The 13,466-nt window shown below is 43.2% G+C and overlaps 1 protein-coding gene across 7 annotated transcripts in view; it reads right to left on the bottom strand.

Annotated features, from left to right (window-relative positions):
• Positions 1 to 13,466, bottom strand: part of DENND2B (DENN domain containing 2B) — a 154,345-nt gene that overhangs the window by 107,396 nt on the left and 33,483 nt on the right. For 3 of the 7 annotated variants that reach the window (XR_014025107.1, XM_081317600.1, XM_081317605.1), the window contains exon 1: positions 13,000 to 13,451. The exons of the other annotated variants lie outside the window; for them this stretch is intronic. The gene's annotated coding sequence lies outside the window, so the exon portion shown is untranslated. Of the gene's footprint in view, positions 1 to 12,999; positions 13,452 to 13,466 lie in introns of those variants that run through there. 7 annotated transcript variants of the gene reach the window in all.

Genomic DNA, 13,466 nt, shown 5'->3' with positions numbered 1-13,466 from the left:
AGGATTCTTTTACTTTGCCTTGAAATTAGCCAATTCATCATCATAGCCGTTTGGAAGTTATATACTTTTCAAACTGAGTTCTGGAAAGTACCGTACTTTGCAGGACAGGAGGAAAATAACATGCTAAACAGGTTATCTGGCCAAGCCTTTAAATAGGATTATAAAGAACAGCTTTTCCTCTTGACTTAACAAAAACTTAAATACTTGAAAAATATTTGATTGACCTTGGCATCAGTTTTGCAAATTAGTTTCCCCCAGCTGGTTGTAAATCCCCAAGAAATACTAAAATATCCACTACTGACACCACATAACAATATTATTTACATTAGTTGTCTGCAATTCATCTAGCAACAAATGAAAATCAGGAGGGAAAGTTCATACTATCAATTCTGGACTGAGACGGAGTAACATATGTACAAACAAGGGACAATCATACCGCCTGGAAACTTCTATTGATTTCACTGAGTTGTCTTGATTCAATTAATTTGTGCTTATTTTTATCAATTAACAACTTAAGATTTAAATACAGAGCTGGTGGCTTCCACAACAATCTCTGACTCCAATTCTGTGCTTTCTTTGGTTTTTGGAATTGCTTAAAGGCAGCAAAAGTACGCTTAAAGTAGTTTATGATATTTGTTCAATTTTCATATTATGTTAATTTTTACTTGTGCAAGATACAAGAATCTTCCTACTTACAGCTTAAAATTCAGGATGAAGATCCAGACAAGTGGTTTAAGAAAACACGTTATTTCTTAATCCCGTAGTTTAGTCCAAAGGTAAGAAAACTGAGCTGGAAATAGGAACTATAGTTTACAAATACAAAGACCGTAATCAAACTAGGGCTTTTAAGAAATTATGTGCCTACTTCATGATGGGTTCCACATCACCCCAAACACCAAACAAGCAAGCTACCACATTTTAGCTTAGCATATTACATGAGGCTAATTAATCACTGAAAAGGGACGCGGTGGCTCAGTGGGTTAGGACGCTGAGCTTGTCGATCAGATGGTTGGCAGTTTGGCGGGTCGAATCCCGAGTGCCGCGTAACAGAGTGAGCGCCTGTTACTCGTCCCAGCTTCTGCCAACCTAGCAGTTCGAAAGCATGTAAAAATGCAAGTAGAAAAATAGGGACCACTACGGTGGGAAGGTAACAGCGTTCCGTGCGCCTTTGGCGTCTAGTCATGCCGGCCACATGACCACAGAGACGTCCTCGGACAAGCGCTGGCTTTTCGGCTTTGAAACGGAGATGAGCACCGGCCCCTAGAGTTGGAAACGACTAGCACGCATGTGCGGGGGAACCTTTACCTTTTTAATTAATCACTAAATCACGATTAAGTAAACCATGGCTCAGGGAGTTATATAAATATAACATGTGCATTCTCCTGCATATGCCAGAATCTGATGTTAGTATGTCCACCTTGTAATCACTATCTCACTCCTCAAAATATATTTCAAAGCCTTTAAAGATGCAATTCTTTAGTAATAGGAAAAAAGCTTCCCTCAAATTATATTCTTTCTGGAATTGTCCGCTCTTGTTAATTTTTATGGATTACAGGACTACAATGTCAATTAACTATAAGACATAATCCTATGTTATATTCACATGTCACTTTTGAGGTAAGAAGTGTAATGGAAATGGGAGATTATGAATGTTTACAGTTAAAGAGAGGTACAACACCATTTTGTTCAGTAAGTGTCCTGAAATATTATTCAGGTTGACATTTACTGTAATACTAATTACCAGTATCTTGCATATTAAATTCTTGTGCTCTGTAGCTGTAGGAATAATAATAAAGTGAACTGTAGTTTTTCTTTTGAATGGTTTCTCTTAAATGCCTAATATCAGATTTTCTACTTTCTGAGGGAAGGGGCATTTGAGGGTTTCTTCTCATTATCTAGACTCTTAAAATAAAGTTTTAACTCCTCTCTCTCTTATAGAATTGAAATTAAAAAAGAATATAAAGAGAATGATTATGGAGCAAATAAACTAGAGTTTATGATATTTCCAAACAGTGATCAACAGCAAATAATACTATTGGCAGGGTTTGAAAGTGTAACACTTCTCATTAATTTTGGGACAGGAAGATCGGGGCACCCGATCTTTCAGGTTTCTTTATATGTATTATGTTTGTATTTACCTACTTAGTACATTTTCTATATTTGTATTAGGCTAAAATGTCTTATATTTGTTTATGCTCTATGCCAATTGAGCAAAGCCATGTGAAGTGAGTGGGTGGCATCTTGTAATGTTAACTCAGATTCTTCTATTTGAGTTGAGGTTTATTAAACAAGTTCCATCCAACCTATCCTTTGCAGGGAAAACTTGTTGAGAAGTTGGTGAAAAGTCAACTTATAGAGAATCCTAAAAGCAGATTTTCTCGGTGTGATCTCAAACATGAGATGGGAACGGTCCTGGTTATGCTAGCTAGACTTTTTTCAGGACATGGAAGGAAGGGTTCCTTCTCCTGGCCTTTCAGATTTTTCAACCACATTCAAAACCATTATCCATTATATTATTGTGGCCCATCTAAAATTACTTGGGGATGTAGACACTGTTCCTCAATAGTCCCATTCCAATCTGAGTGGCCAGTTTCAGTTGCAAACAAGGAGAGAAGCAATCAAGCCTGCTGTTCCTCCACTCTCTACAACCCCCTGCTTCTAATGAGTTCTTATTAGCTTTAATTTATCAACAAGCTTTCTCCAAGCCCAGGTGTTCAGAATTGCTGACACCTCTCTTCCCAACTTCCCCAACCTCTACATCCTCAAGATGGAGAATGCCATATAAAAGGTCAGGAAATAGGAAGCAACACATTTAGTGATGCTGAAGTTGAGAGGGTTATCTTATTTTTCCCATAATAGTGCTTGGTATTAAGACAATTTCTTAAATACAGGAATGTGTAAACCTGCCCAATCAGTATTAGAAAAACAAAAATATATTCTACATTCGTTAGGGTGGGCCATTTCATTTTGATTTATATGTCCTTTTGGTTGTTTCAGTTATAATATGGCAACGGGGTGGCCTGCAAAACTTGCAACAAATCTTACACACTTCAAACAATGAAGGTATAATATCTAAGGCCTTAAATGACATCTTACTTCATATTCTAATTTGAAAGTAATGTTTCCATGCCACCTGTCATAAGGAAAGCAGCCTCCAAGTCAAACTAGTCCTCCCTCTGAGGGTAAAATTCTGTCTAGAGATTAAAAAGGACTAGAAAAGTTTCTTTGTCTGCTTTTCCTTCCCCCCCCCCCCATTATAAACCAGTTTTTCCCTTTCACCTCATCTCTAGATCTGGCTACCTAGTAAACAAACAAACCTTTGGGAGTCTGTAGCTCAGCCAAGCTGAAATGGATGCTAGAAAGCCACTAGTCAATTCCAGGAATGAAACAAAAATGAACTTTTGCCAAAAGAAGATAAGGTTCCATATAACACAACCCACGGTTAAAAAGAGATAAAACATTCCCCCAAAAAAACCCCTCCTAATGCAATGCTAACTGCAGCCAAACAACTCAGTTTCCAAACTTCCCTGTGGTAAACTACTCATCCAGGACTCCAGTTAACTTCCCAAAAAAGTTGAAACTTTTCTGGTTCAGAAGCCTGACAAAACCCTTTTTTATTTTCTATTGGCCCTCAGGAGTCAGGTGACTCCTTCTGTGGACATGGTTGGCTTGTGATTGTATGGGCCCACTGCTCCCACTACACTAACCTAACAAATGAAATTTCTAATTATTTTCTATTAACATTATGACTTTAAATTTTTATAGTTCAATATACATCGGTACTGCACGTTATTTTGTATGGCCTCACTCAGAACAAATAAGTGAAAACTCTTCCGAAGAACTGTTAAAACCATACTTTAGTTGTATTTTTGAAAGGAAAGTGCACAAGAAATGAATATTAGTATATTCAGATTACTGTATTTTGTTATGTTAATCCACTATTAATCTAGGCCATGGGACTAGAATGGATACCTACTCCAAATCACTTTATTGAAGAAGGATTTTCCTATCTAAATATTTAATATATTTATGAAGTATAAGAATACTGTCTATGTTTAAACAAGATAAATAAAATTAGTGTAGAGACACTTCCAGAAAAATCTTTTATTGTGCAGTCCTCTCTGCCTCACTCATTAAATTTGGAGCAGGGATCTGTGTATGTGTTGTGATTCAGGGTCAGCCTGTGGGTTCGGCAGTTGGGTCGGATGACTCAGAGGAGGAGGGGGGGGTGTTGAAGACCTTGCTGAGGGGGTTGAAGATCTTGCTGATGAGAGCCCTCAGCCAGGCCCCTCCCACTTGGTCACCACGGAGACCCAGCTGTGTGAGCCTGACAGCGTGGATGAAGATGACCCACAGCTGGCCCTGTTCAAGGACGCCCGACGCAGGAGGCAGTCAATTAGGAGTAAACAGAGGAAGGCAATGGGGCTCCTCGGAAGGAGGCAGAGAGAAGCCACGCCCTGAACTCTATATAAGGGGAATGTGTGGGAGGGCTGGTTTGCTGAAGGCAACCGCTTGGATAGTTCCTGTTTCTTAAAGCTCCTGTTTCTTGGTTCGTGTCTTGTTTGTTTTTGTAGCTATAAATTTGGCAGGCGTAATTCCAGCCTCTTGCCTTCTTGTAAAAGGGGTTGTCCCTGCCTTTTCTGCAGGGCCGGTAGCAGGCTGGTACAGAACAGTATGGGCAGGGGAGGGGGTGTCTTTTTATTTATAATATCTTATGCATTTTTCCCCACCATTCACAACAACAACAACTTTATTGTCACTTTGAATGCACACCAATCAGCATACATCAAAATGAAATTTCATTGCATACAGCTCTCAAAGGGTCACCAACTCCGATATACACTCCTTGTTCGTGGCCAGCTCAAGTTACAGATCTTCCATTTTAGTCTCTAGGGAGCAAATGATGGCAAACAGGACAGATGGAAATGGAGCTCCATGTGGATTAGCCCTCAAATTAGCTTGTATTCCTGCACAACAACCTTGCCTCCTTTTCTTTTTCTGATCCTGTCTCTTTCACCTTTTCCTTAAAGAGGCCTTGATTCGTTCTGGAGCACATTGCCGCCACCACTACCAACTCCTCCAAAAGCCTTTTTCCCATCTTCTGGGCCTGCCGACAGCCTCATCCAGTTCCTTCGCTCCATAAGTCCCAGGACCTCTCCTCCTCTGCCTCCTTCAGAAACAGCCCTGATTTGCAATAGAGTCCGTCGCTGGGCCAGCAATCAGATCTTGCTGCTGGCAGAACACTTTCAAACAATGCCATCAATTTTTAACGGTCTCACCAACAGTTCTGAAACAGCTAGAAACTCGCCATGCCAGAAAAGATTGTCTGTCGTATGTCGTATGTTACCTTAGTTCCAACACGTTGCTCAAACACATTAAAACCTTCCTATATCCCTTAATATCCCTCTCAAAACTTTTCACCTTCGAGAGCCAATGCAGCCGCAGCCGATCCAGGTGCCGCCATCTTAGAATTCATTGGGTTATTTCATCATAAAAAACAAAGAGACCAAGATCAAATAACTGTACATTGCCTTTGAGATTAGAAGTCAAAATGTCAAACTTAAAAAAAACTACTCAGTCACTATATGGTTTACAAGTCACAATGATTGAGCACATACTGTACTGTACCATTTTAAAAGCATAGTAGATAAGATTATACCAACAAAGGGGAGGCTATCGAACCATTATTGAATTGGAAAGGTTAATGTTCCTTCTCTTCCAGTTTAAGTCAGATAGTAGAGGAGAAAGTTTGTTTGAGCTTTCCTCAAATTCTGAAACTCATCTAGTAAAGCATATAAATAACTGCTACACCCTTTGACATTTCCAGCCTTTTTTGCTTCATGTTCAGGGTGGAACTAATGCATCTCTACCTTCCACAATGCTGCATGTCACTCTTACCAAATCTATATTACCAGAAGGAGAATATTGCATAGGATACTTACTGACTGAAGCAGCTCTATCCCCTTAAAATATGTTCATACAAAGGAACATTACCTGCTGGATCAGATCAATAACCTAGTCTACCTAGTACAGGTAATCCTCAACATACAACCATTCTTTTAGCAACCGGGACTGAAAAAAGTGACTTACAATTAACCCTCACACTTACGACTATTGTAGCATCCCTCTAATCATGCAATCAAAATTTGGGTCCTTGGCAGCCAGCATATATTTACAACAGGTAGGAACATCCCAAGGTTATGTGATCAGCATTTGCAATCTTCTCAGCCAACTTCCAATAAGCAAAGTCAACGGGGGAAACTCGATTTGCTTACCAACCACATGATTCACTTAACAACCATGGCAAAAAGGATCATAAAATTGGGTGTCACTCATTTAACAACTGCCTTGCTTAGCAAAGGAAATTCTGGCCCCAACTGTGGTCATAATTTGAGGACTTCCTGTACTATACCCAAATTTTTGCAACCATTTTATAAGAATTGAATTTATTTGAAAAGGGCAGATTTTGGGGAGAGCTAAATAGATTCCATTGGCATAGCACTCCATGGCTGGAATGCAGATCATAAGACTTTCTTAGACTGAGGCTTTGTCAAATGGTCCAGAAGTCATCCCCTGATCTTGATAAGAAAACAATGCTGGCAGGTAGATCATTAGTTGCAGCACTACTAAAAGTTTTTTAAGGGAGTGGCTTGCTCTAATAAAGCCTGGAGGTGAATTCCAAGATTTAGAAATTTATCTATTGAATCAAACCCTTCTAAGGTCGATGATATGTCAAGCTTGAAGAGTATGAATATTTCCTGGAACGAAAGTGAAGTAAAATTTGTCTTTGAGCACGTCTATGTATCTGAGTGTTTTTGTGTGCAAATATACCCATGTGCATGTGATACTGGGGAAATTTAAGGGAAAGATGAATAGGGCTCAGGGGAAAATATCTGTGCGATGAGGAAATCCTGGTGTGGCTTCCAGAAAATTTAACCCAGCGTTTCTGAATCTTAGGAGGCATGGACAGAGGCTGCCTGGGGAATTGTGGAAGCTGAAGTCCATGCCTCTTAAAGTTATAGTTATAGTTATAGTTTATTTGATTTATATACCGCCCTTCTCCTTGGTGGGACTCAGGGCGGTTCACAGGGCATACATAAGAAACACTATACAAAAATTAAAAAGAATTAAATCCATGCCCAATTAAAACAGAAGTACAGATTAAAAACAATTAAAAGCCCATAATCCCCCATCAGGCCAGACCAGCTAATTCGAACAGATGGGTCTTCAGGCCCCGACGGAAAGTTCGAAGGTCTGGTGCCATCCGGAGCTCCACCGGCAATTGATTCCATAAAGCCGGAGCCCCCACAGAGAAGGCCCTCCCCCTGGGGGCCACCAGTCGACATTCCCTGACTGGCGGCACCCTGAGGAGGCCCTCTCTGTGGGAACGCACAGGGCGGAGGGGAGTCGATGCCGGCAGCAGGTGGTCCCTGAGGTAACCCGGACCCATGCCATGTAGGGCCTTAAAGATCGTGACCAACACCTTGAACCTCACCCGAAAGACAACTGGTAACCAATGCAGCTCGCGGAGCAAAGGTGTAACATGGGAGTACCGGGAAACTCCCAAGACAACTCTCGCGGCCGCATTCTGTACCAGTTGGAGCCTCCGAGTGGTCTTCAAGGGAAGCCCCATGTAGAGAGCATTACAGTAGTCAAGGCGAGAGGTCACGAGCGCATGAGTGACTGTACACAGGGCATCCCGGTTCAGATAGGGCCGCAACTGGCGCACCAGGCGAACCTGGGCGAAAGCCCCCCTAGTCACGGCCACTATATGCTCTTCCAAAGTAAGCCGTGAATCTAGAAGGACTCCCAAGTTGCGAGCCCTATCCACGGGGGGTAAGAGCTCACCCCCCATAGAAAGAGATGGAACATTTGGAATGTCCCGGGATGCCGGAATGCACAGCCACTCAGTCTTGTCAGGGTTGAGCTGAAGTCTGTTCCTCCCCATCCAGACCCGAACCGCCTCCAGGCAACGGGACATCACGGCGAGGGCATCACTGGGGTGGTTTGGGGTCGAAAAGAAAAGTTGGGTATCATCGGCATACTGATGATACCCAACTCCAAAACCACGAATGATCTCACCCAGCGGTTTCATATAGATGTTGAACAGGAGAGGCGAGAGAACCGACCCCTGAGGAACTCCACAAACGAGAGACCTAGGGGCCGATCTCTGCCCCCCTGCCAACACCGACTCCGAGCGTCCCAGGAGATAGGAGGAGAACCACTGAAGAACTGTGCCTCCCACTCCCAATCCCCTGAGACGCCGCAGCAAGATACCATGGTCGATGGTATCGAAAGCCGCTGAGAGGTCTAATAGGACTAGGACAGAGGAATGTCCCCTATCCCGCGCCCTCCAGAGATCATTCACCAGAGCGACCAATGCCGTCTCCGTGCTGTACCCGGGCCTGAAACCCGATTGGTAGGGGTCCAGATAATCCGCTTCATCCAGGACCAGAGGGAGCTGATGCGCCACCACACTCTCAACAACCTTCGCAAGAAAGCGAAGGTTGGAGACTGGACGAAAGTTGTTCAAAACGGCTGGGTCCAGGGCAGGCTTCTTGAGGAGAGGTCTCACCACCGCCTCCTTCAAGACGGTGGGGAAATAACCCTCACTCAAAGAAGCAGATATAACCGCCTGGAGCCAGCCTCGTGTCCTCTCCCTAGCTGCATAAACCAGCCAGGAAGGGCACGGGTCCAACAAACATGTGGAGGAGCTCAGCCTCCCCATAATCCTGTCCACTTCATCAGGGGTCACAGAATCAAACTCTTCCCAGATAACATTGACAAGACCGCCCGTGTCCTGATCGCCTGACTCTGCCCAGCTGGAGTCCAAACCGGTCCGAATCCGAGCGATTTTATCCGACAGATGATGACTAAATTCCTCGGCACGACCTTGCAAGGGATCCTCCCTCACCTCCTGATTGAGAAGTGAGCGAGTCACCCTAAACAAGGCGGCCGGGCGATTATCTGCGGACGCGATGAGGGTGGAGAAGTAATTACACCTCGCCACCCTCATCGCTGCGAGATAAGACCTAATATAGGTTCTTAACCGCAACCGGTCGGGTTCGGATCGGCTAGACCTCCAGCAGCTCTCTAGGCCCCGTTTCCGGCGCTTCATCTCCCGGAGCTCCGCGGAAAACCATGGAGCTCGCTGGGATCTGCGCCGGGTCAGGGGCCGCAAGGGTACAACCCGGTCAAGTGCCTCAGTGGCTGCCCTTCCCCAGGCTTCCACTAAGGCATCAGCCGAGCTGTGAGCAGTGGAGGCAGGTGGGGACCCCAGCGCCGCTTGGAATCTATCAGGATCCATTAAGCGTCTGGGGCGGTACCATCTAATTGGCTCCGTACCCCCACGGCGGGGGGTGGCAAAGCGGAAGACCAGCCGCAGGAGATGATGATCGGTCCATGACAGGGGCATAATAAATGGAGAGCCCCCACCTAGATCATCCAACCACCGTCTAGATAAAAAAATCAGGTCAAGGGTGTGGCCTCCCTCATGAGTTGGCTCTGAAATTACTTGCGTCAGGTCCATGGCCGCCATGGAAGCCATGAACTCCCGAGCTAGCTCAGATGAACCTCCCAGGGATGGTAGATTGAAGTCTCCCAAAACTATAAGTTTGGGAAACTCAACCACCAAACCCGAGAGGATATCGAGCAGCTCGGGCAGGGCTGCCGCTGTGAAACTAGGCGAAATGTACACCAGCAGCAAGCCCAACTGCGCCCCAGGACCAAATCTCATGAAGAGAGACTCACACCCGACTATCTGAGAAACGGTGGCCTCCCGCGGACATAAGGTCTCCCTAATGGTAACCGCCACTCCCCCACCCCTACCTTGAGCTCGTGGCCGGTGTAGCACCCGGAAACCTGGTGGGCAGAGGTCAACCAAAGGGACCCCACCCTCTGGGCCCAACCAAGTCTCCGTGATGCAAGCCAGGTCCGCATGCTCACCCTCAACTAAATCCCTAACGAGGGGAGCTTTATTAACCACGGACCTGGCATTCAGGTACACCAGCCGGAGCTCAGGAGGCTGCACATCCCCGCTCCCGGGACCTCGGGGAAGAACCAGAGGGTCGGAGCGCCTCACCGCTTGAAGACAGCGGAGACGGCCCTCCCGGTAACGATATGGCCCCCTGTCTATCCGCCTGCTGCCTTTCCCCGTCGTGGGAATTGGTAGTCAAGTTGCCAAGATTGAGAAACACTGCTTTAACCAATAGTCTCCTGTATTCAATGTATCTTTCCAGCTCTCCTTTCTTGTATTCTGAAGTTGCTTAAGAGAAAAGACAATAAAGGTACATGGAAGGAAGGGTTCTGATTTCTGCATCCCAGTTTCACTTAACTTTTTTTGTAAGATTGTTGGGAGTGTTTCATATCGAGTGTAAAATGATTTAAACCTGTCACTGCTGTGCTATGGTGTCCACTTGGTATAACATATAATTGACAGTACAGACCTTTTAAGTATTTGGTGTCAGTGGCTTGAAACAACTTCAAGAATAATACTCTGCATTTGCATCATCCTCCGGATGCATATACATGCAAGAATCCAGAGTCATCCAGACACATTTTCAGACATGCCTTCAAGCATTTGGCACCTATATATACTGTATATCTGACTAAAACTTCAAAAGGCCAGGATTACAATCTTCTTACTCATTAGTTCATGAGAAAGCAACATAAATGCCTCAACACTGATCTCAAATCAGTTACATATGATTAAAGCTATTATTTTGTATTATAGAACAGAAAAAATATATACTGTAAATGTTAAAGTTTTGAAGTTTTTAAAGAGACAGTTTGGTCTAGTGGTTATGGTACCAGGCTAGAAGCCAAAAGACTGTGAGTTCTAGTCTGTCTTAGGCATACGAGCCAACTGGGTGACCTTGCACTGACTAGTGACTACTTTCTCTCAGTCCAACCCACCTTGTAGGGTTGCTGTTTTGGGGAAAATTGGAGGAGGAAAGACTATTAGGAATGGTCACCGCCTTGAGTTATGTATAAAACATATAAGGGGAAGGAAGAAATTGTGCTCCAATCTTCTGCATGTCCTTCCCAAAACAAGACCCATTGAATTCTGTGGAGTTTACCTCTAAGGTTGCAACCTAAATGTTACCTAATACAACAAAACAGGGCCTTGCTATGGGCAATGATAAACCATTGTGTACACACTATGTCAAAACTATATCATGCAACATTCCATTCTTGCCTCTTTCATTTAACCTAGGCAGATCAAAAGATGGATGTTGTGGCTTTCTTTTTTTATGAGCCAGCCATGATAGTGCTATAATGAATGTAGCAACAAATGAAAAAAAAGCTACTTAATTTGTGAACCTTACTATTATTTTTAATCAACTTGCAGAAAGGAGAAATAGGCCATCCTAATTTGACATTATGCTGGCAGGCCCACCAGCCCCAATCAGAAGTGTCTTTCATTGTGCAGAGGAACACAAAGGGCCCTCTGTTTGAGCAACGCAAAAAGAAAGCTAAAATCTTGCAGGCCACTCCCCATGTCAAAGGCTTGATCTGAATGCATGGAGGAGACTTACTGGTTACAGAAGTATAACAATCAGTTAACAGAACTTTGGTCTGTTAAATTTCAGCAAGCTTCACCTATACCCTTACTCACCCCTATTGCTTGGATAGCCTCGGTTATCCAAATTTCATTATTCCTAACATTTCTACATAGAAGCAAGAGGAAAACCTGGAGCCAACATCATTTTAAAAAGTATCCTGCTGGATGGCGACCACTTTGCATGTCTGGATTAGTTTTACATTTTGCAGTCCTTGCTTTGGACAAAGTAAAAAGGCGATGGGGTGGCAATGTCATTTAGGATATTAGAAAATGAGGAGGAGAGAAACTTAGGCATGGAGTATAAATGTACCATATTCATACAATGATAAGAATGTAAATAATGAGTATAGTTCTTAGTTGATCATCCATTATAGCTTCAAGAATTCTAAATTATTACTGTCAATCTAGTGTATTTGGTTGTATATTAGATAGCATGGGTTTGTTCGAACAACAGGTTGTCTGGGTTTATTATACATTAGCTGACTGTTCTTTCCTCTGGAGGTACCTATTATAAAATCACAGCCTGAGGCATTTCTTTTAAATCTTTAATTGCTCATCTAAACTGAATTTTCTTAAACCTCTGCTTACATCTGCACACATAAGGAATTTACCATAAAAGGGGTTGAAAATCCTTGTTGCACTCTGCCTAAAAGAAAAGAAAAAAGCACTCACCCTTTATTAAGGAACAAGTCCTACTAGACAAACCAAAATAAACAAAACTGCAAAAACAAATAATAAGAACATTCTCACTGAACGTTGTGGAATACTCTGTTAAAATTATACTTCTGCTTTACCTCCATGGGAAATCCATTTAAGCCATCTTTATTTTAAATCATCAACCAGCAACAATTCAGATTCTCATGCAACAAGCTCAGATCAAAAACAGTTCCCCAAAATACATTCTTCTCAAGAACCATATTCTACACACAGACACACATAAAACAAACACTGGATATATATATTTTTTGTCACACTGACTTTTGTTCACACAGATCAAATGCAATACTCAAATAATACTCAAACTGCAGCTGTAGGTATCTCAGCCACCAGAAAAGTACAGCAAACTTTGAGTGAGACCATCTTCTTTGAGGTGGTTTTAAATCTGTCACTGCCAGGCACCAGAAAATGTCCTAATTTCTCCCCTTCTCTCTGCTGTTTGGAATGTATCTTATAATAAAACGGAAGAAATCCGAGTATAAAATTGACCGAGCCCAAACATTCCCTACAGGGATTGTGGGGCTCACTACTTCCTCCTTCTTTGCCTAACAAAGTCCGACTGCTGAGTATGACATCACTCCTAAGATCTTGGGACTTCCAAAACATATGCTGACATCCCGTTCAGACTAAGCTGTCTAAGCAGGAAAGAGTCAGAGCGAAGCAGAAACAATGCAAGACGAAAGAGGCAAGAGAAACACAAAATGGAGAGTTTTCATTACCTGATAGAGAACAGACTTTCTTTTCCATGCCATGCTTGATGTTATATTTCCCAGACCAAAAAGAAAATAAAAAATAAAAAAACGCCCTATTAACAGGAGGGACTGGGCCGCTGATTTGGAGTGAAATACCTGCTGTGATTCCCACAGCTCCTTCACATGTCCTTTCACAGAGCAGAATTTATCCAAAATGATTGCAGAGAGAGAGAGAGAGAGAGAGAGAGAGAGAAAGGGTGAGTACACAGACTGGCTGGGTTAGTTGTCATGGAGATCACTCTCCCTCACCCTCTCTCACACACATGCACCCTTGCTTTCTGCGCACTCTCTCTCACACATACACTCATAAAGAGGGTCACCGCTTTGGAAGCCATCTATGAATCAGCACTTTTTAAATGCAATCTGTCCATCTTCCCCGATTCCTGTCATGAAACACCATGGAGAAAAACAACAACAGCCCTAGTCTGTAATTG

Source organism: Vipera berus (genome assembly GCF_964194415.1).
Source record: "Vipera berus genome assembly, chromosome: 1".
Taxonomy (NCBI): Eukaryota; Metazoa; Chordata; class Lepidosauria; order Squamata; family Viperidae; genus Vipera; species Vipera berus.
This window is presented reverse-complemented; position numbering and strand designations above follow the sequence as displayed.